At 47.3% G+C, this 25,815-nt stretch overlaps 1 long non-coding RNA gene and 4 other non-coding genes across 5 annotated transcripts; 3 read left to right on the forward strand and 2 right to left on the reverse strand.

The window, feature by feature from the left end:
• The first annotated feature begins 5,083 nt into the window (after window positions 1–5,083).
• Window positions 5,084–5,155, forward strand: Trnag-ucc (transfer RNA glycine (anticodon UCC)). The gene has a single exon. It is a non-coding gene; the product is annotated as a tRNA-Gly (tRNA).
• A 265-nt stretch (window positions 5,156–5,420) lies between these two features.
• On the reverse strand, window positions 5,421–5,492 carry Trnag-ucc (transfer RNA glycine (anticodon UCC)). Its single transcript has one exon. It is a non-coding gene; the product is annotated as a tRNA-Gly (tRNA).
• A 1,938-nt stretch (window positions 5,493–7,430) lies between these two features.
• On the forward strand, window positions 7,431–7,502 carry Trnag-ucc (transfer RNA glycine (anticodon UCC)). Its single transcript has one exon. It is a non-coding gene; the product is annotated as a tRNA-Gly (tRNA).
• Window positions 7,503–8,105: 603 nt separating this feature from the next.
• Window positions 8,106–8,177, forward strand: Trnag-ucc (transfer RNA glycine (anticodon UCC)). The gene has a single exon. It is a non-coding gene; the product is annotated as a tRNA-Gly (tRNA).
• A 2,003-nt stretch (window positions 8,178–10,180) lies between these two features.
• On the reverse strand, window positions 10,181–11,064 carry LOC135820577 (uncharacterized). The gene is made up of 4 exons (XR_010554118.1): window positions 10,936–11,064; window positions 10,710–10,850; window positions 10,496–10,562; window positions 10,181–10,221 (listed from the first exon to the last, which is right to left on the reverse strand). It is a non-coding gene; the product is annotated as an uncharacterized LOC135820577 (long non-coding RNA).
• Window positions 11,065–25,815: the final 14,751 nt, after the last annotated feature.

Below are 25,815 nucleotides of genomic sequence, written 5' to 3' on the forward strand. Positions count from 1 at the left end.
GAGTTCAATTATTTATTTATTTTGAAGTAACGCATGCAGCGAAGAGACCGTATTTGGAAAGTTCGAGTTGAGGTACCCTATTATAACAAATCTCCTTCGTCTTCGGAACTTCAGCAATCTGGTCCAGGGAAATCTGCCTCCTGCTCGACCTGAAGTTTTCATCCTTTTACCCACAACCATGCCGACTGAGAGAGCGCCGCCTTCACTGCCATCGGGACTGCTTCGTGACCAAGCGGGCACCGCTATAACCGACCGCGATATTGTCCTGATCAAACGGCACCGAAATGCTTGCGAATTGGGTCATCTGGCATGAGCCGTCCGGCATTATCAGCAATTTTCAGGGAACGAAAAGGTTTAGTTATGCCCCCCCCCCTCCCTCCCCGCGAACGAAGTACTGGAGTGTTGTGTTGTTGATGATTGGGTTTTGTACTCTTTGTTGTAGCTTTATAGGACATTTGGCCTCAACAGTTCAACCCCGATTGAACCCGTACCCACGCACCCGTCCATAGACCAAAAAAAAAAAAAGGTGTTTTAGATTCTTGTGAACGATGATGGCGATCGATGGCCAATCACAACTGGCACGGAGACATACATGTACCGGTACAGTCCACTTCGCTAATAACGACTGCGGATATAACGACAATTCGCGAATAACGACATAATTTTCATGCCCAGAGCAAAGTCCCATCCAACTGTGACACATAATGAGACTTCGGGTATAACGACACTTCGCGAATAAGGACACTTTTCCGATGCCCCGCCGAGTGTCGTTATAAGCGAAGTTGACTGTACACAACAGAACAACAAGGACAATCAAGGCTTGCCTGCTGCTACTTCAAGTATTAGTTTCATGCTCACGCAATATCATCAGGCAACAGCCACATGTAGCGCCAGAATTAGAAAGACTTTTGCGTTTGTAACCACGCGCCAAATGTCTCAATCAAGAGTCAATGTCACGCATGTGTGCCTAGTATGACTGTCCACGCTGCACACGACCACGATGAACACCCGTACCCCACACATATCGGGCGAAGTAGACCAACCGTGGAATGTAGCATATTGTATTGTTGCTACAAAGTGCCAGTTTCATGTTGAATGCTACCCTCTATATAGCTGGAGTTCTCGGTCAACACGTGAACCGTGATTTAGCTGTTCTCATCAATTCGAATCGGAACTTCTATAAATGCTTCCTCTCGAGACTTGAAGTGCCTAGACGATCGACGAGTTCAGTTGTGCAGCACATTCCGCAGGCGAGAGGAACACGCGGTGCGTGGATCAGCATGATTACAATGTACAGTGTAGTAGAGAAAAAGAAGTGCCAGTGAGTATGCGTGTGTGTGGCGTGTACCTCTCGGTTTGTTTGTTCCAGTTAGAGAGTGGTATTCGTCATTTTCGGTTTATTTTATGCAAATCCCTGGTTCTAGTCCTTCAAGTCAGGACATTTCTTCCCTGAGTGACACGTACATGTACGTAACGTCGTTGCAAGTACAGTAAAACCGGTCAAGGCGACCACTCGGATAAGGTGACTACTACCACCTGTCCTAGATGACCACTGTCACTGAAACCAGGATCAAGGGATGCTATCTCCACTCAAATGACCCTGGAGAAGGAGACCACCTGGTAATAGAGACCACAATCTGAAGGTCCCTTGAGTGGTGGTCGTCTTAGACAGGTTTCACTGTACGTGGGTACGTGTGTATTTTTAACTGTTTTCGAACGTGTTTGCAAACAGTGTAGCTACATGTATTCGACTGACTGTTTCCCAACAACAACACAGTGGTCCGTCGCCTTATGCCATGCTATCAACCAACAACATATTTGCAACAACACAAGGTTTATCTAAATGTATAATAGTATTGTAATAGTATTGTAATAGTATTGTAATAGTATTGTAGCTGCGCAGGCAAGTACTAGTACATGTATACTGAGTATTACAGAGTATTAGGCTCACTGATCGAGCGCCTGGTTTGAGCCAAAGCTCAGCTTTGTGACCGTGCAACTTTAAGTGCAAAGTTCCCTACCAGAATTACTGCACGTGATTGTCTTGCAAGTACCAAGATGGCGATAGATGGTACCATCGCACCATTCGGAAATGGCGACGAAGAGATACAGCTGTATTGCTTGCTAGAAATCATTACATTCTATTCTCATCATGACCTGGCCTGTGGCCATTAGAGAATCACAACTATGGAAGTAATAGTTGCCTATAGGCTAGCCCAGCAGTATAGGGATAGTCTGTAAGGTAGTGGTCAAAACACGCCGAACTCAAACACTGGTCGAGGCACAGGGACATCACATTCATGTACGGTCCTTGTATTGTAGCGGGGCTGTAGAATAGTTGTTATGTTGATGAGTAGCGCACCTCACGCGGTTGTAGCAGTGGTTGGCTGATGTTACATACATGTACTAGTGTTATCCCGGGCCTCATCATGCCTGAAGGCCACTAACGCAGTACCGATAAGTAATTACTGGCAATTAGCTAAGCATTAGAGCCAAAGTGCACAATTCACCGTGCACCGTGGTACAGTACCTTACACACAACATGTACAAAAAAGGAATGAAAACCGGGTCTGCGATACCTCGGAGCATCAGGATCATAAAAATGCATGTACATGTACATGTAGATGGCCAGACAGAGGTACTGTATACATGCAGTACAAAATGTTAGCGCTCAAATGTAACATTTGTTCCGCCATCGTAGTGCTAAAGGGTTAAACGACGTATTGCATGTAATTGTACTGAAATAGACGAAATCACATGGAAACGAGTTATGATAATGATGAAGCAACTATCCACGACTGTAATAAGATCATAAGCAGTCAGAAAGAGCGATAACAGGGCACAAACGGGGGCCGGGCACATCTATTTTATTAAAAATTTTGTGGCTCAGTATCCGAGTTAAAATTGTACTGAAGTACTGTACATGTATTCCTGCCGTTTCCTAGTGTAGTACATGTGCATGTACATAATAATAATAAATAATACCACAGCACGCGTAGGTTCGGCCTCATTTCCTCTGTGCTGCGCTGATGAGTTCAAAAAGAACGAAACAGCATGCTGTCCGCAGATTGAGTATTTCGCTCCTGCTCTTGTAGCAGTTGAGCACTCTTGCGTGGGGTAGTGCCTTTGCTGTTTGCGTTATGCAGAGCTCACTGACTTGTCAGTTACTGTTTGAGCACTCTGGCAAGGTACGTTCGGGCCTGATTGGAAATTTTTATTTCCATTGCTATCAGGTTCGGCCTCATTTCCTCTGTGCTGCGCTGATGAGTTCAAAAAGAACGAAACAGCATGCTGTCCGCAGATTGAGTATTTCGCTCCTGCTCTTGTAGCAGTTGAGCACTCTTGCGTGGGGTAGTGCCTTTGCTGTTTGCGTTATGCAGAGCTCACTGACTTGTCAGTTACTGTTTGAGCACTCTGGCAAGGTACGTTCGGGCCTGATTGGAAATTTTTATTTCCATTGCTATCAGGTTCGGCCTCATTTCCTCTGTGCTGCGCTGATGAGTTCAAAAAGAACGAAACAGCATGCTGTCCGCATATTGAGTAATTATGTGGGTATAATTATACGTTCCGCTTCTGTCCTATCTCCTATGATCAAATTCCATTATCAAGATAATTATTAATACGGTGCACTGATGACCTGTGACGCCAGATCATGGATTGTCGTACATGTACATGATTGTACATAATTATTATATAACGCAATACTAGTGCAGTACTAGTATAAGATAAACCTTGTTATAGCTCACACCTGCTGCAGTGGCGGATCCAGGACTTGGCCGAAGAGGGGGCCCAAGGTATCCGCCCCCCCCCCCCCCCAAACAAAACAACAAATACAACAACAACAAAGTCCTGAAGCTGTGAAGAGCAGTTGTTTTTAGGGTCCGGCGGATTCTGCCGGCAGAAAAATTGACAGAATTCGGTACTTTTTCTGGTAAGTTTCATGGATGTTTGGTATGTGGATAAAAATACTATAGTATGGAGCAGAATTCGAGGAATTGCCCGCCATAAGGTTTGTATGATTCTGCCAATTTCACTGCTTTTCGAGCAGAATATGCCACCTTTTCGAGCAGAATCCGCCGGTTTCTAGTTTTATTCCATTCTCACGACATTTTCAAACTGCACTGGAACATTTCCACTCGACAGCGGCCGCGACGGACCTTTGGACGGCTCTCCAACGCGAGCTCTCTTATCTACCGGTCCACTGAAGAACGACCTGATGTCAGACCCTTTCCTCTTCATCTCATATCTGAAGGTAACCCGTTGGCTACAAGCGAAGTAGAGAGCTAGAGAGCGTATACTTGTAGTTTCTGACAATTGAAAAAGAAAAAAGGAAGGACGAAGTCGACAGCACCGTGCACCATACAGGACTTCAGCCCAACGCGATCGCTGCACTATGTACCAGGCCCTGCATTTTTGGCACGTTTTTCACATGTTTGAAGTACGGCCGTGTCCTCAGGTCGCAGTACTGCAGTGCGTACAGTAGTTGTACACCGGTACACAGCGCGCTGACTAGTACAGACTCATGCTCGGTGCGTGACACCATGTACCGGAGTGACCGGACACGTATAAAAGTACCCAGCACGCGTGACCCACTTGACACGCCAAGTAATTTCGAGCGCTCATTCTACAGTCTACTGTAATCCTAGACCAAGGTCGAAATTTTCAAAGGGGGGGCCCAGGCCCCCTGGGCCCCCCCCTGGATCCGCCACTGTGCTGTTCAGGACGAGGCCTTTGCGGATAATGCCGGCAGAACAATTGGCAGATTTCGGTACCCTTCCTCTCTCCGTAGTTCTGCCCCCCCCCCCCTCCCTCTCTCATTCCTTCTGTCGTCCACATGTACATGTACAGGAGCGATCCGAAAGAATACTAGTACATGACTGACGTTAGGTGAAGTCTAAAAACTCCCCTAGCATGCTGAGGGTCAGAACCGGGTTCAACACGTATAATTATGATTCAGATAGTCCCAACGGACCAGGGCTCTACCAACCGTGGATGGTTGTAAACCAACAACATGATTGTACATGTATATGACGTGGGTCTGCGGACTCTATCCAGGCGGAGGAACACAACCAAATGTCATCGGGCGTTGCTGGTGTAATGGTTAGCATAGTTGCCTTCCAAGCAGTTGATCCGGGTTCGATTCCCGGGCGACGCACAGCTTTTTGTTCCACCTTGTGGGATTGTTCCTTTTCTGTGATGGTGTGGAGAAAGTCTTCCTTTTTCTTTTTTTCTTCTTTTTTCTTTTTGGTTTACCGTTCTCGGGGCCTTCTATTCGGTACTCTTTGTAGTTGTACTTCTGTACTGTTGAGCTATCCGAATTCAAATAAACACTAAAAAAAACGTGCAGACTGGCATAGCATCAAAAGAAAGAGTCGAAAAAAGGTTTCAAGAGAATAAGAAAAAGGCAGCGCAAAAAGCTGTGCGTCGCCCGGGAATCGAACCCGGATCAACTGCTTGGAAGGCAACTATGCTAACCATTACACCAGCAACGCCAGATGATGATGCCCACTTACTTCCGGAGACTTGAGGAAGCTACAAAACTTCAGAAATCTACATGATTGTATGTTTCGTGAGGCCGAACCTATCATCTTTGTTGGCATCGTAAGCTCCAGAAAAAGAAAGAGATTTGTCAACAAAACATCAGAAGCCGTATGTTGTCTCCGAAGCGAAGCCGGATCAATGGCTGGGTGATAAACAGAGATAGCAAGTGTAGAGTACATAGTGACGACTGTGACCCTTAGTGGTAGCCACTAGAGTCTGAACTAACTGAAGCAGCAAAGCCTGCTGACCATCTGGTTCGGGTCACTATAAGGTTTCCGAAACTGACCTTCCATTAGTATAGTAGTAAAGTATTTTATTCATATTTCTCTAGGGCAGTCCCCACAGACCTATGGTCTCCTTACGGGGTACCCTTGCGATACGAGATTGACTTGGTGAAGCAGCAAGGCGGACCGATGCCGGAACTGAGTTCCAACCGGGTCAGTTTTAGGAGTGGGTTTGCTCCCACACTGGAGCTCGCGCTATTCCGCCGACTTGACTTGCGAAATAGTAATAGCGAGAGCTCCTGGGGAGCAAACCCATTCCTAAAAAAACCATCGCCGAAGTCGCAACCACTATTTTGACCATCTATTGTTTCTAAAATTTCCAAATGACTACTTGTACCACTTCCATTAATTTTGTACTTGAATTCTCCAGTCGAAAATAACACTTTTCTGCCCGTAGTGATGGTGCGGAGGAAGTCTGCCTAAACGTGCAGACTGGAGTAGCAGCTAGAGTTTTGCCTGCTTTTCGCGCTAGCTGCTCACAATTTCTCCTTGGGCACCCTGTAAGAAGGCCATAGGCCTGTTGGGTATACCCAAGTAAAATAATAAAATACTTGTACTACTACAGTGCATTTCAAAACTATAGACGCGTAGGGTTTTTGAAATATTTCAAATTTGGCTGGAACTTTTTGAGAATAGTTTTCGGAATATTGCTCAGCATCGCTCCACAATTCCCGGGCGACGCACATGCTTTTTTATTAACCTTTTTACAGAATGAAGAAGAGCATCCCTGAAACTCTCCACTGCAGCGTTTTCTTTACACATGTGAACACATCCGTCTCCGACATACCGGTATTCGCAAATGAAGAAGGGCTTACGATTTTTTCGCGGAAATTCTTCTTTTTTTGCTGGCCACTTTATTGCCATACATGAGATACAGTATGCTGTAGGGAGGTACGCACTACGTTGCTGAATGCTATACGGCCCACTGAGATTTCCTCGGCAGTGGATCCAGGAGAGATGGGAACCGTGGACGTCGCCATCCAGTGGAAATTGTAGCATCAGAAAAGCCGAGTGTGGTCATATCCCAGGGAGCCGGTACTAGTACTCATTACCACAATACTGTTATACTTCCCAATCCGTTGCTTCCAAAAATGGCAACTTTGTCCAGTATACCCTATCCTTGGTCATGTACATACAATTATCCCTTTACTGTGCATAGTTCGAAACTCCCCCCTCCACACACACACACACAATGGTTGCCTCTTTGCTTTGTCATACCACAACCATTCAATGCGGTGAACCCCTGGATAGGCGATTTGCCTTTGGGTCATCCTATTAAAGTTAGTCACGTGATGATTTCATGGATCTTCCTTTCATGGATCTTCCTTTCATGGATCTTCCTTGTCAGTTTCAGGGTGTTTGTGCCTAGTTGTCTGATCTGATTGGTATACTTGTAGTCTTGTACTCCGATCAGACCCTGATGAAGGAGAGATTGTTTGATAATATCAAGAGTTCATGAACTCTTCATGAACTCTTGATACTATGTACAGATCTTTGGTCCAGAGACGCGTAGAAGGACTGATTGTTGGGCTGGAAAGCAGAGTCGGTGTGTCACACTTTGCAGCTTTCCCAAGTTCTTCAAAAGCTGTGGAGAAATACAAGCGGGCGTTGCTGGTGTAATGGTTAGCATAGTTGCCTTCCAAGCAGTTGATCCGGGTTCGATTCCCGGGCGACGCACAGCTTTTTTTTGCTGTACCTTTTTCTTCTTCTTTTGAAACTTTTTTTACTCTTACTTTAGACCCATGCTCTAGCTGCTATGTCAGTCTGTACATTTAGGAAGACTTCTTCCACACGGTGGCCGTGGGCAGAAAGATTATATTTTCGAGTAAGATAATAAATAGAAATTGAAACTTTTAGAAACAATCGATGCTCCGTTTCGGAGACCTTACAGCGACCCGAACGCGAACAAGAGGTGGTTTAAGAGACGATCAGCGGGCTCCACTGCTTCACACTCTGATGGGTGTACCACTGAGGGGCACAGTCGTCATTATGGGCCTCTGCTATCACAGTTGCCCGCAAAGTAGTTGATCCAGGTTCGATTCTGGGCAACATACTGCTTTATCCGATGTTTTTGACAATTTTTTCTTCTTTTTCTGGATCGTGAATGGATATTGTCTCTGTGTTATTTCGGCATGTCCAGGAGGAATTCAAATGGATGTCACCTACCGAACTTACCGGTAAGATATCAACAAAGATGGTATGTTCAGCCTCACGAAACATAGATTACTGAAGTCGTATAGCGTCTGGTCTTTTCCTGAAGGGATTGAGCATCATCAGCGGGCGTTGCTGGTGTAATGGTTAGCATAGTTGCCTTCCAAGCAGTTGATCCGGGTTCGATTCCCGGGCGACGCACAGCGTTTTGCTATTTTTTCAGTTTAATAAATATTTTGTTTTTTTTTGTTTTTTTTTTTACAATAAAAACAAGTACCAGTAGTTACATACATGGACCATACGAGAAAAAGCAATGATGACGAGGCATGAACAAGTGTCTAGTGATTATGGCAGCTTCCGAGACAGCGAGTCGAGCGGATGACTCAGCCACCTCCGGGTGTGAATACAGCCGTCGTGCACCACGCAAGCAAGCCACGCCGGCACGGAGAAGGGCAAAGCTGAACCTGCAGCGGATCCATGCCATCACTGCAGAGTATGGCTCACCAGATTTGTCGGAGACCATTGCAGCTATTCTCTTGAGGAGAGCGGCAGCAGCTCGACCAGTACCACCAGTTGCTGCGAAAACCACAGGGATGAAGGTTCCACGCTCGACCTCCTTGACGCGCTGTTCGTATCGCCTCCGTTTTTCACGTTCATGACGCTGGTAGCAAGCGGTGATGGAAGAGGATCGATTTGAGGGAGCAAAGGGGTTGAAAACCCGAATATCGAGAAAGACTCTCTCAAACCGACCTCCCCAAACACCACTCGCCGCAACATCAAGTCGAGCCTGGTCTTCTGTGGAGGCAGTCTTGTAGCGGAGCTGCTCACCAGAGAGCGGTTGTAAGTGTGGCTCGATAGCGACACTATTGGCGACACGTTTCAATAGCGAGGCAGTGATGTCCCGCACCTCATTGTGTCGAAGTGACGGGAAACCTCCAGTGCTGCATGTCAGGGCATGGGCTACTGTGAAGCTGGCTCCACAGACACAGGTTGACGGTAAGCGAGAAGGCCGCCAGCCATAGCGCAGTGCCAAACCATCGCGGAACTCGCTTTTGGATAGCACAAATCCATGACGGGATAGCGGACGACGAGTGAGCCAGCTGGAGGCGCCAGGCTCCCTTGCCAACTGAATTGTGTGCTGCAAAGTGGGCGATGCGAGTAGTAAGTGCGGGGCAGGTTCTGGCACACTTTTTGACCTTTGACCTTTGGTCCAAATAAGGCACACTGTGTCGGTCGTGCTGGGTCTGGCCCCGGGATCCCCCAGAGTTTGACCTTTGACCCCTGGCATGCCATAAATGTCATTCTTAAGGTTCTTTTCGCCATAGATGGCGAACGTGCACTTGTGCACGTTCGGTGCATTCGCACCGGGGAGTAGTAAAATACGTACTATCCCCTGATTTGCACATCGTAGATGTGCATTGCATGCAGTGAATGACATATTGCGCATGCGTGCATACGCACGCGGAGCGTGTGACCTTCAGTGGTCCTATGCGTGTGGAAAAGACGCAGTGCAACACAAGGTGTACTAGTACACGTGTCATTATACTACTCCCTGATTCGCACTTCGTAGATGTGCAGCAAACAAGTTCACGTTCCGTGCATTCGTTTTATTTGCACATCGTAGATGTGCACTGATTGACAAGTTGCCCATGCAGAGCATGCCTAATCGGCTTTTCGATCGGTTAAGAGAATGTTCAAATTCGGCCATATTATGAGCCCCAAGATCAGAACTCGGCTCAACGTAGTACTTGAAGTCACCGTTCCCATTACGTCATGTACATTTACACACACTCTGTTGAAGCACTGAAACATCGGTTTTCGGCGAATTCAACAAGCGAAATTTGAAAATTCGGCGAAAAGATAGGTGATTTCTTCAAAACCACTTTCTTCGGCGAATTTTTCGGCCGGCCGATTTGGGAAATGCCTACTATCCATGCAGGTGCATTAGATGCATATTTCTATTTTGATCGGGATACAGTAAGAATCAACCGGCTACGCCCGGAGTATCATGCATCAAAACAATTATTGAAGGGGTGTCACAGTGAAGCAGTGTTGCTACGCACCGCAAATCCCCTCTGCACTGCACCGAATCTATACTGGAGAATCCAGAGTGACCAGCAAAGAGTCACAACCCGCACGTATCCAGTCACACTAAGGCATATCCACCATTCCTCACATATTCACTGTAACAAAACACAATACTGTTTACTATAATGCACTTTTATTTAAATGGACTTGGATGAGTCTGTAGAAGAGAACACAATGCACGCACACGCATGCATGCGCGGGCACACACACACACACACACACACACACATCTAGGTTATAGTGCTATACACATATCTAGGGTTTAGGAAGCACGAGAATGTGTCGAAGCACCCACACATACCCCTTCATGCAGTGTACTTCAGTAGCCCAACACATTACGACTGCACAGGACCATCACAAAACACATTACGACTGCACTGTTACTACACTACACACACAGTTACTACACTACGCCTGTTACAAGTACTTACAAATAATTTTGAAACAAATGGCACATCCCGAAGACGGCAGGTCCAGACCTTCATACATCATCATCATCTGTAAAACCAAGCATGAGCGCACACAAACACTATTAGTGTCACGAATACGGAAGCAGGGTATTAAAGACAAGAGGATACGAAACAAGTAAGTATCGCTATAACGAGGGGGATAAGTATACATGTAGACAGAGCAGTGCTTACTTACAGGGTCCTAATACGCTCCACGGCGTCCCGGTAGTCGGACTGCAACAGCAGCCCGACCTGCCGGCCCTCCCAGTAACGGGTTAGATGGGCCGCACCCGCCAGGTGTGCGGCCACGGCTGGGCCTCCCACCAGCCTTTCTCCACTGTAAAAACGAAAGAAACCGCAGAAAGCACAGTGTCATAGAGCTCTTTTGTTGGGGGAGAGAGCTAGGAGCACTGCACACTTACCATTTGTCACAATATATGATGAGAAAGAGGCGGCGCTTGACGCACCGCCTCAGGTGCTGGAATAGGGGTATTACCCCTGACATTCGAACGCTACAGTGACAAGTGAAAGCCATTTGGACTGTAATGATACTGAAGTGAAGGTGTGAACCGCAAAGCAAGACCTTTACCTTCTTCCTGTCGAATTCGTTCCCCAGCTGCATACCGACATCATCCGCTAAAACCCAATCATACCAAGTAACGCAAAGGTCATCAGTTGACCTTTTGGACTTTTCAACTCTTATCCAAAACCACCAAGAGGAAAAAACCAGGATGAAGAAGACGTCAGTTGTAGAAGCGTTTGTGGAGGAGTTGTTACATTATTCTCAGTAAATAGATATGGCTGATACATTCGGTGTAGACGTGGACGACCGGTCGTGGTCTCTCACCACGGGTCCTTTACTAATAGAAAGGCGGACGCCAATAAGAACTGTTGTGGAGGTGGCAGATCAAAACGCGCAGCAAGAAATTTGGCACGTCGATGGTAGACTCCATCGGGAGGACGGACCAGCTCTTGTTGATAGTAGGGGAGTGTCCGCCTGGTGCTATGAAGGTCGCCTTCATCGCGTTAATGAACGGGCTTGGATAGGACGGGGTAGCATCGAGTACTACCTCAACGGCGCCTAGAGCCGGCGGTCCTGCAGCCAGTTATTGTGACGCCACATGCTGTATTCTACGGTGGTATCACCAAGGAAGGCTCCACAGGGAGAATGCGCCAGCGGTTATACACAGGGAAGGTAACAATCGTGTACGGGAGTGGTACCGATACAACCTTCGGCATAGGGAAGATGGACCTGCTTTCATCTCTCAGGAGGAGGAGGGTGTCTATCAGTGGTACCTCAACGGGGTGTATTACGGTGACCACCATCAAGACCAGGCAATACACCCCATGGAGCTGCAGTACATCAATGTAGTGCCTACTAAGGTAGACTCGTCAGCAATAAGTCATGAGTCCAGTTGTGTGATTTGTCAGGATGCCCTGGATCGTCCTCTATCCAAGTTGGAGTGTGGTCATGAATTTCACTTCCACTGTATCAAGGAGTGGATCAGTTCTGCCCCCAGCCCTACTTGCCTAACCTGCCGCTACTCCATGACTGCCGAGGACTTGGTTGAGTTCTTGTAGTAATACATGACACAGCTGCATGTAGGCGACTACGAATGACCAGTCATGTGCTACAGACGGACACGGACACGCCACCCTAAGTAGCCATGAGCGGCTCTTTGGACAAGGGCAAAAAAGCACCCCGTGGGCGGCCAAGGTTGACACTAGCCACAAGTCTGCTCGCTCAGTTGAATAAGCTGGGTGTGCCCATGAAGACCATGGAAGACCTTTCCAGGTGCCGGCAACAAGCAGAGGACAAGACAGACTGGAAGAAACTGTGCAGCTCGACACTCGAGGACAAATCAGTATCAGCAGCTACTACACCTTGCTGATGATGCTCACAAGACAGAAGTGGGAAAAACACTGAATTTCTTTATTTAGTGCTCAACTACGCGAAATGTGTTATTATTATTATACATGTTCAACTGTACTCAGTCTGGCTGACTGCCATTCTCTACCACACATTACCGGACACTGTTGTGGGTGTCGTCGTTATCGTCGTCGTTGTTGATGTTGTTGTTGTGGGTTGTTGTCGTCGTTATCGTCGTCGTTGTTGATTTTGTTGGTGGCTGTTGTTGTCGGTTGTTGTCGGTTGTTGTCGTTGTTTGTTGTTGGTTGTTGTTGGTTATTGTTGGTTGTTGTTGGTTGTTGTTGGGTGTAATTGTTGGTTGTTGTTGGTTGTTGTCAGTTGTTGTCAGGTGTTGTTGGCTGTTGTTGGTTGTTGTTGTCGGTTGTTGTCGGTTGTTGGGTGTTGTTGTCGGTTGTTGGGTGTTCTTGTTGGTTGGTGTTGGTTGTTGTTGGTTGTTGGTTGTTGTTGTTGGCTGTTGTTGGTTGTTGTTGTTGGCTGTTGTTGGTTGTTGTTGGATGTTGTTGTCGGTTGTTGTCGGTTGCTGGTTGTTGTTGTTGGTTGTAGTTGGTTGTTGTCGGTTGTTGTTGGTTGTTGTCGGTTGTTGTCGGTTGTTGTCGGTTGTTGTTGGTTATTGTTGGTTGTTGTTGGTTGTTGTTGTTGTGTGTTGTTGGGTGTTGTTGTTGGTTGTTGTCGGTTGTTGTCAGGTGTTGTCAGGTGTTGTTTGCTGTTGTTGGTTGTTGTTGCCGGTTGTTGTCGGTTGTTGGGTGTTGTTGTCGGTTGTTGGGTGTTGTTGTTGGTTGGTGTTGGTTGTTCTTGGTTCTTGTCGGTTGTTGTCCGTTGTTGTCGGTTGTTGTTGTTGGTTGTTGTTGGTTGTTGTTGGTTGTTGTTGGCTGTTGTTGGTTGTTGTTGGTTGTTGTTGTCGGTTGGTGTCGGTTGTTGGTTGTTGTTGTTGTTGTTGGTTGTTGTTGGTTGTAGTTGGTTGTTATCGGTTGTTGTTGGTTGTTGGATGTTGTTGTCGGTTGTTGTCGGTTGTTGTCGGTTGTTGTTTGTTGATGTTGGTTGTTGTTGGCGATTGTTGGTTGCTGTTGGTTGTTGTTGGTTGTTGTCGGTTGTTGTCGGTTGTTGTCGGTTGTTGGCTGTTGTTGTTGTTGTTGTTGGTTGTTGATTGTTGTTGGTTGTTGTCGGTTGTTGTCGGTTGTTGTCGGTTGTTGGCTGTTGTTGTTGTTGGTTGTTGATTGTTGTTGGTTGTTGTGGGTTGTTGTCGGTTGTTGTCGGTTGTTGTGTTTTAATCGTTATTTTGTTCATTATCCAGGAGGATGTTGCTATGATACAGTACCATTTTTTCGCATATTTGAGACAAGTTTGTGTAACGTTAGTGTGACGTGGGGTATGCTGATTGGATGTGAGGTGGCGAGAGTATGCTGATTGGCCGATAACAATTAGTGGAAGGGATAAAGTAATGCGCTGCTTGTGCAGCTTAACCAAACACATGGTCTGTGGGAAACACCTTAGTAAAATAAATATAATAATAATAACATGAATTGCCACCGGCACCTGAGAGACTCGAGCCCCGCAACCTTGTTCAAATCGGACTTGGTAGCTTCGTACTGGAACTTAATCTTCTTCTTTTTGAGGTATGACCATACAAAACGCGCTTGGATTTTTTCATTTATTTTATTTTTTATTTTTTCATTTTTTTTTTCATTGCGACATTTTTAGCAGATGTCCACTCGTGAAACAAAGGTGAATCTGGAACGAATAAATGGTCCACGTCAAAGGCATGACGAGTCTCGAAGTCTTCACATTCATGATGGAACCTTGTCATGATTGACGCATTCCTTGATGGTGCGCACATGAAATCACCCTGCCCCATCTTTTCCAATTCCATTCTTTTCACATCCTGCAACACATACCCTACTAGTATCAGTGGGGGGTGCTAGAATCAGAAGAGGCAAGGCAGCACTCTTCCGTGGATGTATTACTCGACACAACACCACCCATACTTGTTTTCTAGAAGTTTTGACTATAATGATATATTGCAGTAGGAAGTAGTATATAGTCAAATAGGATAGGATAAGAATGAATGATCAGCTGTCTGATATAGAATGCAGTTCATTAAAGACTTATTGGAAGCTCTCTACCAGCTGATCGTCTTGTTGGACGGCGACACTGCATAATGATATGAAGCTCTCAGTTAGCTGTTTCAGTTCCGTGGTAGAAAGTGTCATGTGCGCGTCCAGAGCAGGATGAAAACATCTGGGCTCCACGTGGATGCAGACGATTAGAGCAACAGTAAGACGTACCTTCAACGCCTGCTCGTCAATGTCGAGGGAGACTGCCCCGGGGTAGATGAAAACATCTTGTTCCACATCCAGTTCGAACGAGCTGGTCGGGACTAGCTTGCTTTCACCGTTGATGTACACCCGACACTGACCGTACGACGAGCGTGATGGGTAGAAGTTGGTCTTGATCTTCTTCACACGTCCTCTTCGGAGAGTGTCACGGAGCGATGGACAAGTCTTGATCAAGTTCGTAATGATGAACTCAGTGGACTCATTCAGTTCGATGTAAACCTGTCCTTGAGCATCTTTACGAGCTGTTGCCGTACTACCACAGGCTGGTAGAGCTCCTGAAGGGAAGTACATCTTATAACCAGGCTTGTAGAAGGATCTACCTGATGACTTGTAGGACAGTTGCATGTCCTCCTGAAACCCATCCACCACAATCTCTTTGTGGAGCTTGGTAGGAGCAGGTGGCACATAGCGACGCTTAGCCGGTACTGCGTTCGAAGAGAGCACAACTTGAGGAGGGTCAGCAGGAAGAGCGGAATTCTTCCTCACCCGTCGCTCGTATAGGGAATCCATCTTCCAGGAAGCGAAGGCAGAACAACTCATCAGCACTGTATTCGATGAACGAATGACTCAACTACAGGACAACCATCTGTATTTATACAAGTCAGAGACGGGGGCGGATTGAAATGTTAAAAATATGTGTCAGCTAGATCAACCAATCACCATCAAGCCCGACACAAACATTTGCCCAATCAGCATTGAGCCCGCCAAAAAACATTTGACCAACCAGCATCAAACTCGCCAAAAACATTTTGTCCAGTCAGCGGCATGCCCACCAAATAATATCTCATCTTAAAGATTCCTTACATGATACAGCCACTTTAGTGAACTGATACAGTATGCAAATAAGATCAAAGTCAAACGTGTGCAAGTTCTGAATCACGTGATCAAGTGAATAGGTTTCCCAACAATAGGCATCAATCAAAGATGTCATAAGAGATGTATCAGATGGAGATAAAATCAGAAAATTCGTACGCAACGTGGACAGTTGAGATGAAGACACCATCCTGGTCGACTCCATGAGATGCAGTACATATAGGAGTGGAAAATGCTGAGGAAGAGGTTCCATGATTCGACTGAACCTCAACCATGATACATTGCTACGAGGTGAGTAGGAACGCACTTTACGTAGTACATCCACATTCGTATCGTATACTATGCAGGATAATGCTATAGCATAGTTTATACTCTTGTACAAACAGGATTTTTTCATCGCAAGTATCTGATCCCGAAGAGGGTGCACGCAAAGCTGATCGGATAAGAGTTGAGTTTTCGAAAGAAAATGCAAAAGATGACGATCCACACCGCATAACCGCTCATGTACCGCGTAACGCTTCTTCATCAAACTACATCTCCTATGCACATCATCTTCAGGGAAGTAAATCACCGCCATGACAAGTCCACACGAAGAACACACGTATCTTCCTTCATGTAAAACATGATCAAGATGTTGACACTGTTTTTCCTCCCCGTATTGCTCTTTTTCTTCTTCTTCTTCTTCTTCTTTTGGCTCCGATCCATTGGACTGCGAGGACTGGCCCCTGGCCAGATCCCTTCTACATTCCGCAGTATCCACCTTCAACTTCTACATTCCGCTGTACAACCATTGGGGTAGATGACCTCATACCCTCGCCAACACGTCGACGTGTTGGCGAGGGTATGAGGTCATCTACCCCAATGGTTGTACAGCGGAATGTAGAAGTAGAAGATGGATACTGCGGAATGTAGAAGGGATCTGGCCAGGGGCCAGTCCTCGCAGTCCAATGGATCGGAGCCAAAAGAAGAAGAAGAAGAAGAAGAAGAAGAAGAAGAAAAAGAGCAATACGGGGAGGAAAAACAGTGTCAACATCTTGATCATGTTTTACATGAAGGAAGATACGTGTGTTCTTCGTGTGGACTTGTCATGGCGGTGATTTACTTCCCTGAAGATGATGTGCATAGGAGATGTAGTTTGATGAAGAAGCGTTACGCGGTACATGAGCGGTTATGCGGTGTGGATCGTCATCTTTTGCATTTTCTTTCGAAAACTCAACTCTTATCCGATCAGCTTTGCGTACACCCTCTTCGGGAGCAGATACTTGCGATGAAAAAATCCTGTTTGTACAAGAGTATAAACTATGCTATAGCATTATCCTGCATAGTATACGATACGAATGTGGATGTACTACGTAAAGTGCGTTCCTACTCACCTCGTAGCAATGTATCATGGTTGAGGTTCAGTCGAATCATGGAACCTCTTCCTCAGCATTTTCCACTCCTATATGTACTGCATCTCATGGAGTCGACCAGGATGGTGTCTTCATCTCAACTGTCCACGTTGCGTACGAATTTTCTGATTTTATCTCCATCTGATACATCTCTTATGACATCTTTGATTGATGCCTATTGTTGGGAAACCTATTCACTTGATCACGTGATTCAGAACTTGCACACGTTTGACTTTGATCTTATTTGCATACTGTATCAGTTCACTAAAGTGGCTGTATCATGTAAGGAATCTTTAAGATGAGATATTATTTGGTGGGCATGCCGCTGACTGGACAAAATGTTTTTGGCGAGTTTGATGCTGGTTGGTCAAATGTTTTTTGGCGGGCTCAATGCTGATTGGGCAAATGTTTGTGTCGGGCTTGATGGTGATTGGTTGATCTAGCTGACACATATTTTTAACATTTCAATCCGCCCCCGTCTCTGACTTGTATAAATACAGATGGTTGTCCTGTAGTTGAGTCATTCGTTCATCGAATACAGTGCTGATGAGTTGTTCTGCCTTCGCTTCCTGGAAGATGGATTCCCTATACGAGCGACGGGTGAGGAAGAATTCCGCTCTTCCTTTTTTTTTTTTTTTTTTTTTTTTTACTATGTTCACACTCCCAGCTCGAAAATAATAAAGAAAGACAATGATACTGAGACTAGGACGAACGTGACAACTATTGAGCAGGGGCTGCACCGAGACGCAGCAGTGATGGTGGGGCATTGATGGCTCTGCCGACCTGAGGTCTCGGCATCACGGCCAAAAACACGCACCAAAAACAAAAGATAGAGCTGTACGAGTCAGCAAAATGAAAAGAAAGGAAGGGTTAACATCAGCGAGTGTGCGGGAGAAACTGTGAGACTATTAACAAATACAAGGGCTGTTACTGAGAGGAGCATCATCATGGCTGATCATGGCGAGTCGGTTGTCTGAGCCAGTTGTGGTGCATAGATAGGGATAGAGGAGAACGACGAGAGCATCATCATAGCGAGTCGACTGCCCAGAGCCAGTTTGTGCTTCGCAGATGGCGATAAACATTAGTTTTGAATGCTTGCATTCCCTTGCTGTGGGGAGGCTGGGACAGAAGAGCGGCGGGGAGGGAGTTCCAGTCACTAATACTGCAGTGCGGGAACGAGCGCTTTAATGCCAGCGGGACAGATGCAAGCAGCTGGTGTTGGAGCTGGTGGTCATGGCCAATGACGCTACCATGCTCGCTGCGAGTTCTGGGGCTGGATGAGGGGAAATGGCGCGGTGGCAAAACAGAGAGCAGCTGCGGAGGGCCAGGCAGGTAATGCAGCTTGTATAGGCAGGCAATCGAGGCAACAGTACGACGGATGGCCAGGCTAGGTAATAGTGCACCTGGACCGATGATTCGCAGAGCACAGCGTTGGATATGATCCAGGCGTTGCAGGTAGCTGGGCGGAGCACCTATCCAGATGAGGGGGGCATACTCCATAACTGGTCGAACAAATGCCTTGTATACTGTGGTGCGGCCGGCTGGAGAGAGAATGTGCGCTGCACGGCGCAGGAAGCCCAGGCGTTGTTTGGCTCGAGTGGCAACCTTCCGGAGATGAGTGCTGAATGACAGCTTCGAGTCAAAGGTCACTCCAAGTAAAGAGAGCGCCTTCTCCTCAAGGACAGGAGTGCCGCCGAAGACAATACGAGGCAAATTGATGGGGGTTCTGCGGAGAGTGGCGGTCATGGCTTGGGACTTCGACGGTTCGAAGGAGATGCGCCATCTGCGGCCCCACTGATGCAAGCGATCAACAGAAGTCTGGAGGCTCAATGCTGCGTCGGCTGGGGATGTGTCGAGGGATATCAGGCTGTACAAGGTAGTATCGTCGGCGTACGCCTCCAGGTGGGCTCCGGGTGACAGGGTCTCTGAGGCGTCGTTCACGTAAATCAGGAAGAGTGTAGGGCCGAGTATGCTCCCTTGGGGAACTCCTGCTGATATGGTATACAGCGATGAGGTTTGGCCGCCCACCAAGCATTGAATGGACCGTCCACCTAGGTAGGAAGAGAGCCAGGTATGCAGGGGACCGCCAATGCCAAGATGGCGGACTTTGTGGAGGAGGCCAGCATGGGACACACGGTCGAATGCTCCGGCAATATCCACGGCTAGAATACGTGCTGCACCGCCTCGGCCGACGGCTGTGATCCAGGCGTGGTGTAGAGCCTGTAGCGCATCTGAGGTCCCGAGGCGGCGACGAAACCCGAACTGGTGGGGTGTCAGGAGTTTGTAACGCTCAAGGTGATTCATGAGCTGACGATTGATAACGCTCTCCATGATCTTAGAGATTATGCTCAGCAGTGAAACTGGACGATAATTCCTTAGGGCGGATCGTGAAGATCGCTTGTGGATTGGAACCACGCTGGCAGTCTTCCACATTTGTGGCTGGACTCCGTGCTGGAAGCAAAGAGCAAAGAGCTGACACAGTGGCTTGGCAAGTTCTCTGGCGCATTCCTTCAAGACACGAGCGGAAATACCGTCGGGTCCAGTCGCCTTTGAGGCATCCAGGCGAGCTAAAAGCCGGTGGACTGCATCCGGGCGAAAGTGGACTGTCGTTAGTGCAGGTGCGTCAGCGAATGCCGTGTCCGGTAAGTCCATCGTGGTAAGGTCGCGGCCTTGCACACTGCACTTGTGGGAAAAGAAACGTGCGAAAGCCTCCGCTTTCTCATAGCTTGTGGCCCTCTCGCAACCTTCACTATCAACGAGCAGGGGAATGTCAGTGTTCCGACCCTCGCCACAAGCACACTTTAGCTTTGTCCACCATTCCTTCTCCTTCAGGGACCCATTCGACAAGCTATGTCTGAGGCTGTTCTCTTTGGAAACTCTAGATCTAGCGAGGACTGCGATAGCATTGTTTACAGAACGGGTAAACTCATGTTTCAGTGCAAAATCGTGAGGGTGCTTCCTCCAAGTGCGCCAGCGTTTGTCCTTCTCTTTCATGGCGGCTGCACACTCAGGTGTCCACCATTTCGGATCCGTTGACTTCACTGTCAGTGTCTTGGACGGAACGAACTGGGAAACGGCTTTCATGATTGTGGCAGTAACGTGCTCACACGAAGTTTCTGGGTTGGGAGTAATGACGGTTGACCAATCAACCTGGCGGAAAAAGGATCGGAGGCGGTTCCAGTCTGCCTTTTCATAGCGCCAGACAGTTCGTTGCACCGCCGCTTCATGGGTAGGAAGAACACCTGTGAAGTCCGAAAGAATTACAGCGTGGTCAGATCGACCAATAGGGGACATTATCTGCGTGGTCACTGGAGAGTTGAACGTGGACATCACCAGGTCGAGTGTGTTATCCCCGCGAGTAGGACTCTGAACGTGCTGCGTGAGAAAGTGGGCTGTGCAGGTGTCTTCGAGGGCTTCCCCCGCAGGTGTGGTCTTCGAGCTATGGAGCCAATTGCGGTTATGCACGTTAAAATCACCGGCGAGTATGAGGTTGGCACCAAGTGCACGAGCAGAGGGAAGGATGTCATCGAGATGGTTAATGAGCGTAAGGTCACTGGGCCCCGTCGAACCTGGCCTGTAAGCAGCGCCCAAGACTATCTTTTGTCCAGGGGACAATTGAATGGATAGCCAAATGAGTTCGTGATGTGGAGAAAATAACTCATCAATTACCATGGCTGGGAGTGTAGATCTGATCCATACCGCCACTCCGCCACCGCGTGCTGTTCGATCCAGCCGGAAGGTGGTGTAGCCAGGGAATGTGGAGTCGGATGGTGGAACGGTTTCAGAGGAAAACTTTGTTTCCGTCACTACTGCTATGTCGGGATTATGCTGGTGCAGTGTGTGCTGGAACTCAGCTAGCTTGTTTCCTAAGCTAAATGCATTGGTGCAAAGGAGTCTGAGTGAACATTTTAAAATGGTATTGTGATGAATGACAGAACTAGGCATGGGTGTAAAAATGAAAGGTAAATGTGTATCAAAGCGGTAAGTTTCTGAAGTGACTTACTGCAGGACTTGTTGGCCACTCTCAGGAGATTTTCGTTTCCGTTTTTTCCGTTGCTTGGATCCAGTGGTGGTGGCACTCTGGTCCCGATCAGGTGTGACGCTATGGCGTGAACGCTTGGATCGGTTGACTTCCCACCCGCCAGAATCAGGATCATCGTCGCTATGGCCTCCCAGCTGTGGGCCTAGGGCTGTACATGCATCGCTGTCTGCCTTCTTGGCCTCCCTGTCGGAGTCGCAGGGCAAGTTAGACAGCTGCTGGTTCTCTGGCTTGGATAAGCTTTCGTTGTCGACCAATGATTCAGTATCAGCAGAAAGAGGCAACTCTTCAGACTCAGAGGAGCTGGAGTCGCTCTTGTCAGCTGCTGGAAGATCAGCCTGCTTAGACTTGGATGTTGGGCATTGTGATTGGGCTTTACTTTGCTGCTCTGTCTGGGGTGGGTTTGCGACCACATCAGACAGGAGTCGACGTGTGCGTTCAGTGTCTGTACATGTAGGTGACGTTGAATGCTGTGACTGCTGTGTACTACCGGTACTGGCAGTGGTACTGCGGGCCTCAGGGCAGTCCTTGGCAAGGTGCTCTGGCTTGCTGCAAATCCGACACGTGGGCTTTTGGCCACTATAATGTACGCGGAAAGTGCCTTTCCCGTCTCTGGATTTCACGTACGAAGGTACGGCTTTATTCGACCCCAGTACAAAGGTTGCAAAACGGACTCCGGTTGCAATAACAACGTTGTCCCGTACCTTAAGTTTACCGTGGCGGATGGCGCCCTGCACGGTACCGTATGGAGCAAGTGCGGCTGTAATGGCGCCATCCGACACCCACACAGGAACATCGTGAATGTGCAACTGAACATGAGTGTTTTCTGTCAAGGATTTTGGAAGGATATGTTGTCCATTGATATGGAAGCCATTCTTCACGACTAACTGGGCAAGCTGGATATCTGTGAACGTTAATCTGCATTGGCCTACCGAACTGACCTGGATAGATAGGATGAGCTCAGCTCCTATTCCGTGTTGCTCGAGGCAGCTCACGTACTCGGCGAGTTTCAAATCCTTTGGAGCTGGAAATAGCACAGTTCGGGCCATCAGGTCCCTGGCGCTTACTTTCCGCCATGGGTCGACTTCAGCTGGTTCCCGAGATGTATCAGTGGTCTCCATGATCCCGGAACGGGCATATGTGGGGCTAAAACGCCCAACCACGAGATTTTTTCAGAGCTAAAAAAAGCTTTACCACACGTCACTGAGACAAAAAAAAAATGCTGACCCTCCTCAAGTTGTGCTCTCTTCGAACGCAGTACCGGCTAAGCGTCGCTATGTGCCACCTGCTCCTACCAAGCTCCACAAAGAGATTGTGGTGGATGGGTTTCAGGAGGACATGCAACTGTCCTACAAGTCATCAGGTAGATCCTTCTACAAGCCTGGTTATAAGATGTACTTCCCTTCAGGAGCTCTACCAGCCTGTGGTAGTACGGCAACAGCTCGTAAAGATGCTCAAGGACAGGTTTACATCGAACTGAATGAGTCCACTGAGTTCATCATTACGAACTTGATCAAGACTTGTCCATCGCTCCGTGACACTCTCCGAAGAGGACGTGTGAAGAAGATCAAGACCAACTTCTACCCATCACGCTCGTCGTACGGTCAGTGTCGGGTGTACATCAACGGTGAAAGCAAGCTAGTCCCGACCAGCTCGTTCGAACTGGATGTGGAACAAGATGTTTTCATCTACCCCGGGGCAGTCTCCCTCGACATTGACGAGCAGGCGTTGAAGGTACGTCTTACTGTTGCTCTAATCGTCTGCATCCACGTGGAGCCCAGATGTTTTCATCCTGCTCTGGACGCGCACATGACACTTTCTACCACGGAACTGAAACAGCTAACTGAGAGCTTCATATCATTATGCAGTGTCGCCGTCCAACAAGACGATCAGCTGGTAGAGAGCTTCCAATAAGTCTTTAATGAACTGCATTCTATATCAGACAGCTGATCATTCATTCTTATCCTATCCTATTTGACTATATACTACTTCCTACTGCAATATATCATTATAGTCAAAACTTCTAGAAAACAAGTATGGGTGGTGTTGTGTCGAGTAATACATCCACGGAAGAGTGCTGCCTTGCCTCTTCTGATTCTAGCACCCCCCACTGATACTAGTAGGGTATGTGTTGCAGGATGTGAAAAGAATGGAATTGGAAAAGATGGGGCAGGGTGATTTCATGTGCGCACCATCAAGGAATGCGTCAATCATGACAAGGTTCCATCATGAATGTGAAGACTTCGAGACTCGTCATGCCTTTGACGTGGACCATTTATTCGTTCCAGATTCACCTTTGTTTCACGAGTGGACATCTGCTAAAAATGTCGCAATGAAAAAAAAAATGAAAAAAAAAAAATAAAATAAATGAAAAAATCCAAGCGCGTTTTGTATGGTCATACCTCAAAAAGAAGAAGATTAAGTTCCAGTACGAAGCTACCAAGTCCGATTTGAACAAGGTTGCGGGGCTCGAGTCTCTCAGGTGCCGGTGGCAATTCATGTTATTATTATTATATTTATTTTACTAAGGTGTTTCCCACAGACCATGTGTTTGGTTAAGCTGCACAAGCAGCGCATTACTTTATCCCTTCCACTAATTGTTATCGGCCAATCAGCATACTCTCGCCACCTCACATCCAATCAGCATACCCCACGTCACACTAACGTTACACAAACTTGTCTCAAATATGCGAAAAAATGGTACTGTATCATAGCAACATCCTCCTGGATAATGAACAAAATAACGATTAAAACACAACAACCGACAACAACCGACAACAACCCACAACAACCAACAACAATCAACAACCAACAACAACAACAGCCAACAACCGACAACAACCGACAACAACCGACAACAACCAACAACAATCAACAACCAACAACAACAACAACAACAGCCAACAACCGACAACAACCGACAACAACCGACAACAACCAACAACAACCAACAGCAACCAACAATCGCCAACAACAACCAACATCAACAAACAACAACCGACAACAACCGACAACAACCGACAACAACATCCAACAACCAACAACAACCGATAACAACCAACTACAACCAACAACAACCAACAACAACAACAACAACCAACAACCGACACCAACCGACAACAACAACCAACAACAACCAACAACAGCCAACAACAACCAACAACAACCAACAACAACCAACAACAACAACCGACAACAACGGACAACAACCGACAAGAACCAAGAACAACCAACACCAACCAACAACAACACCCAACAACCGACAACAACACCCAACAACCGACAACAACCGGCAACAACAACCAACAACAGCAAACAACACCTGACAACACCTGACAACAACCGACAACAACCAACAACAACACCCAACAACACACAACAACAACAACCAACAACAACCAACAATAACCAACAACAACCGACAACAACCGACAACAACCGACAACAACCAACAACAACCGACAACAACCAACTACAACCAACAACAACAACCAGCAACCGACAACAACCGACAACAACATCCAACAACAACCAACAACAGCCAACAACAACAACCAACAACAGCCAACAACAACAACCAACAACCAACAACAACCAACACCAACCAACAAGAACACCCAACAACCGACAACAACACCCAACAACCGACAACAACCGACAACAACAACCAACAACAGCCAACAACACCTGACAACAACTGACAACAACCAACAACAACCAACAATTACACCCAACAACAACCAACAACAACCAACAATAACCAACAACAACCAACAACAAACAACGACAACAACCGACAACAACCGACAACAACAGCCACCAACAAAATCAACAACGACGACGATAACGACGACAACAACCCACAACAACAACATCAACAACGACGACGATAACGACGACACCCACAACAGTGTCCGGTAATGTGTGGTAGAGAATGGCAGTCAGCCAGACTGAGTACAGTTGAACATGTATAATAATAATAACACATTTCGCGTAGTTGAGCACTAAATAAAGAAATTCAGTGTTTTTCCCACTTCTGTCTTGTGAGCATCATCAGCAAGGTGTAGTAGCTGCTGATACTGATTTGTCCTCGAGTGTCGAGCTGCACAGTTTCTTCCAGTCTGTCTTGTCCTCTGCTTGTTGCCGGCACCTGGAAAGGTCTTCCATGGTCTTCATGGGCACACCCAGCTTATTCAACTGAGCGAGCAGACTTGTGGCTAGTGTCAACCTTGGCCGCCCACGGGGTGCTTTTTTGCCCTTGTCCAAAGAGCCGCTCATGGCTACTTAGGGTGGCGTGTCCGTGTCCGTCTGTAGCACATGACTGGTCATTCGTAGTCGCCTACATGCAGCTGTGTCATGTATTACTACAAGAACTCAACCAAGTCCTCAGCAGTCATGGAGTAGCGGCAGGTTAGGCAAGTAGGGCTGGGGGCAGAACTGATCCACTCCTTGATACAGTGGAAGTGAAATTCATGACCACACTCCAACTTGGATAGAGGACGATCCAGGGCATCCTGACAAATCACACAACTGGACTCATGACTTATTGCTGACGAGTCTACCTTAGTAGGCACTACATTGATGTACTGCAGCTCCATGGGGTGTATTGCCTGGTCTTGATGGTGGTCACCGTAATACACCCCGTTGAGGTACCACTGATAGACACCCTCCTCCTCCTGAGAGATGAAAGCAGGTCCATCTTCCCTATGCCGAAGGTTGTATCGGTACCACTCCCGTACACGATTGTTACCTTCCCTGTGTATAACCGCTGGCGCATTCTCCCTGTGGAGCCTTCC

This window comes from Sycon ciliatum, chromosome 7 (assembly GCF_964019385.1).
Source record: "Sycon ciliatum chromosome 7, ocSycCili1.1, whole genome shotgun sequence".
NCBI lineage: Eukaryota > Metazoa > Porifera > Calcarea > Leucosolenida > Sycettidae > Sycon > Sycon ciliatum.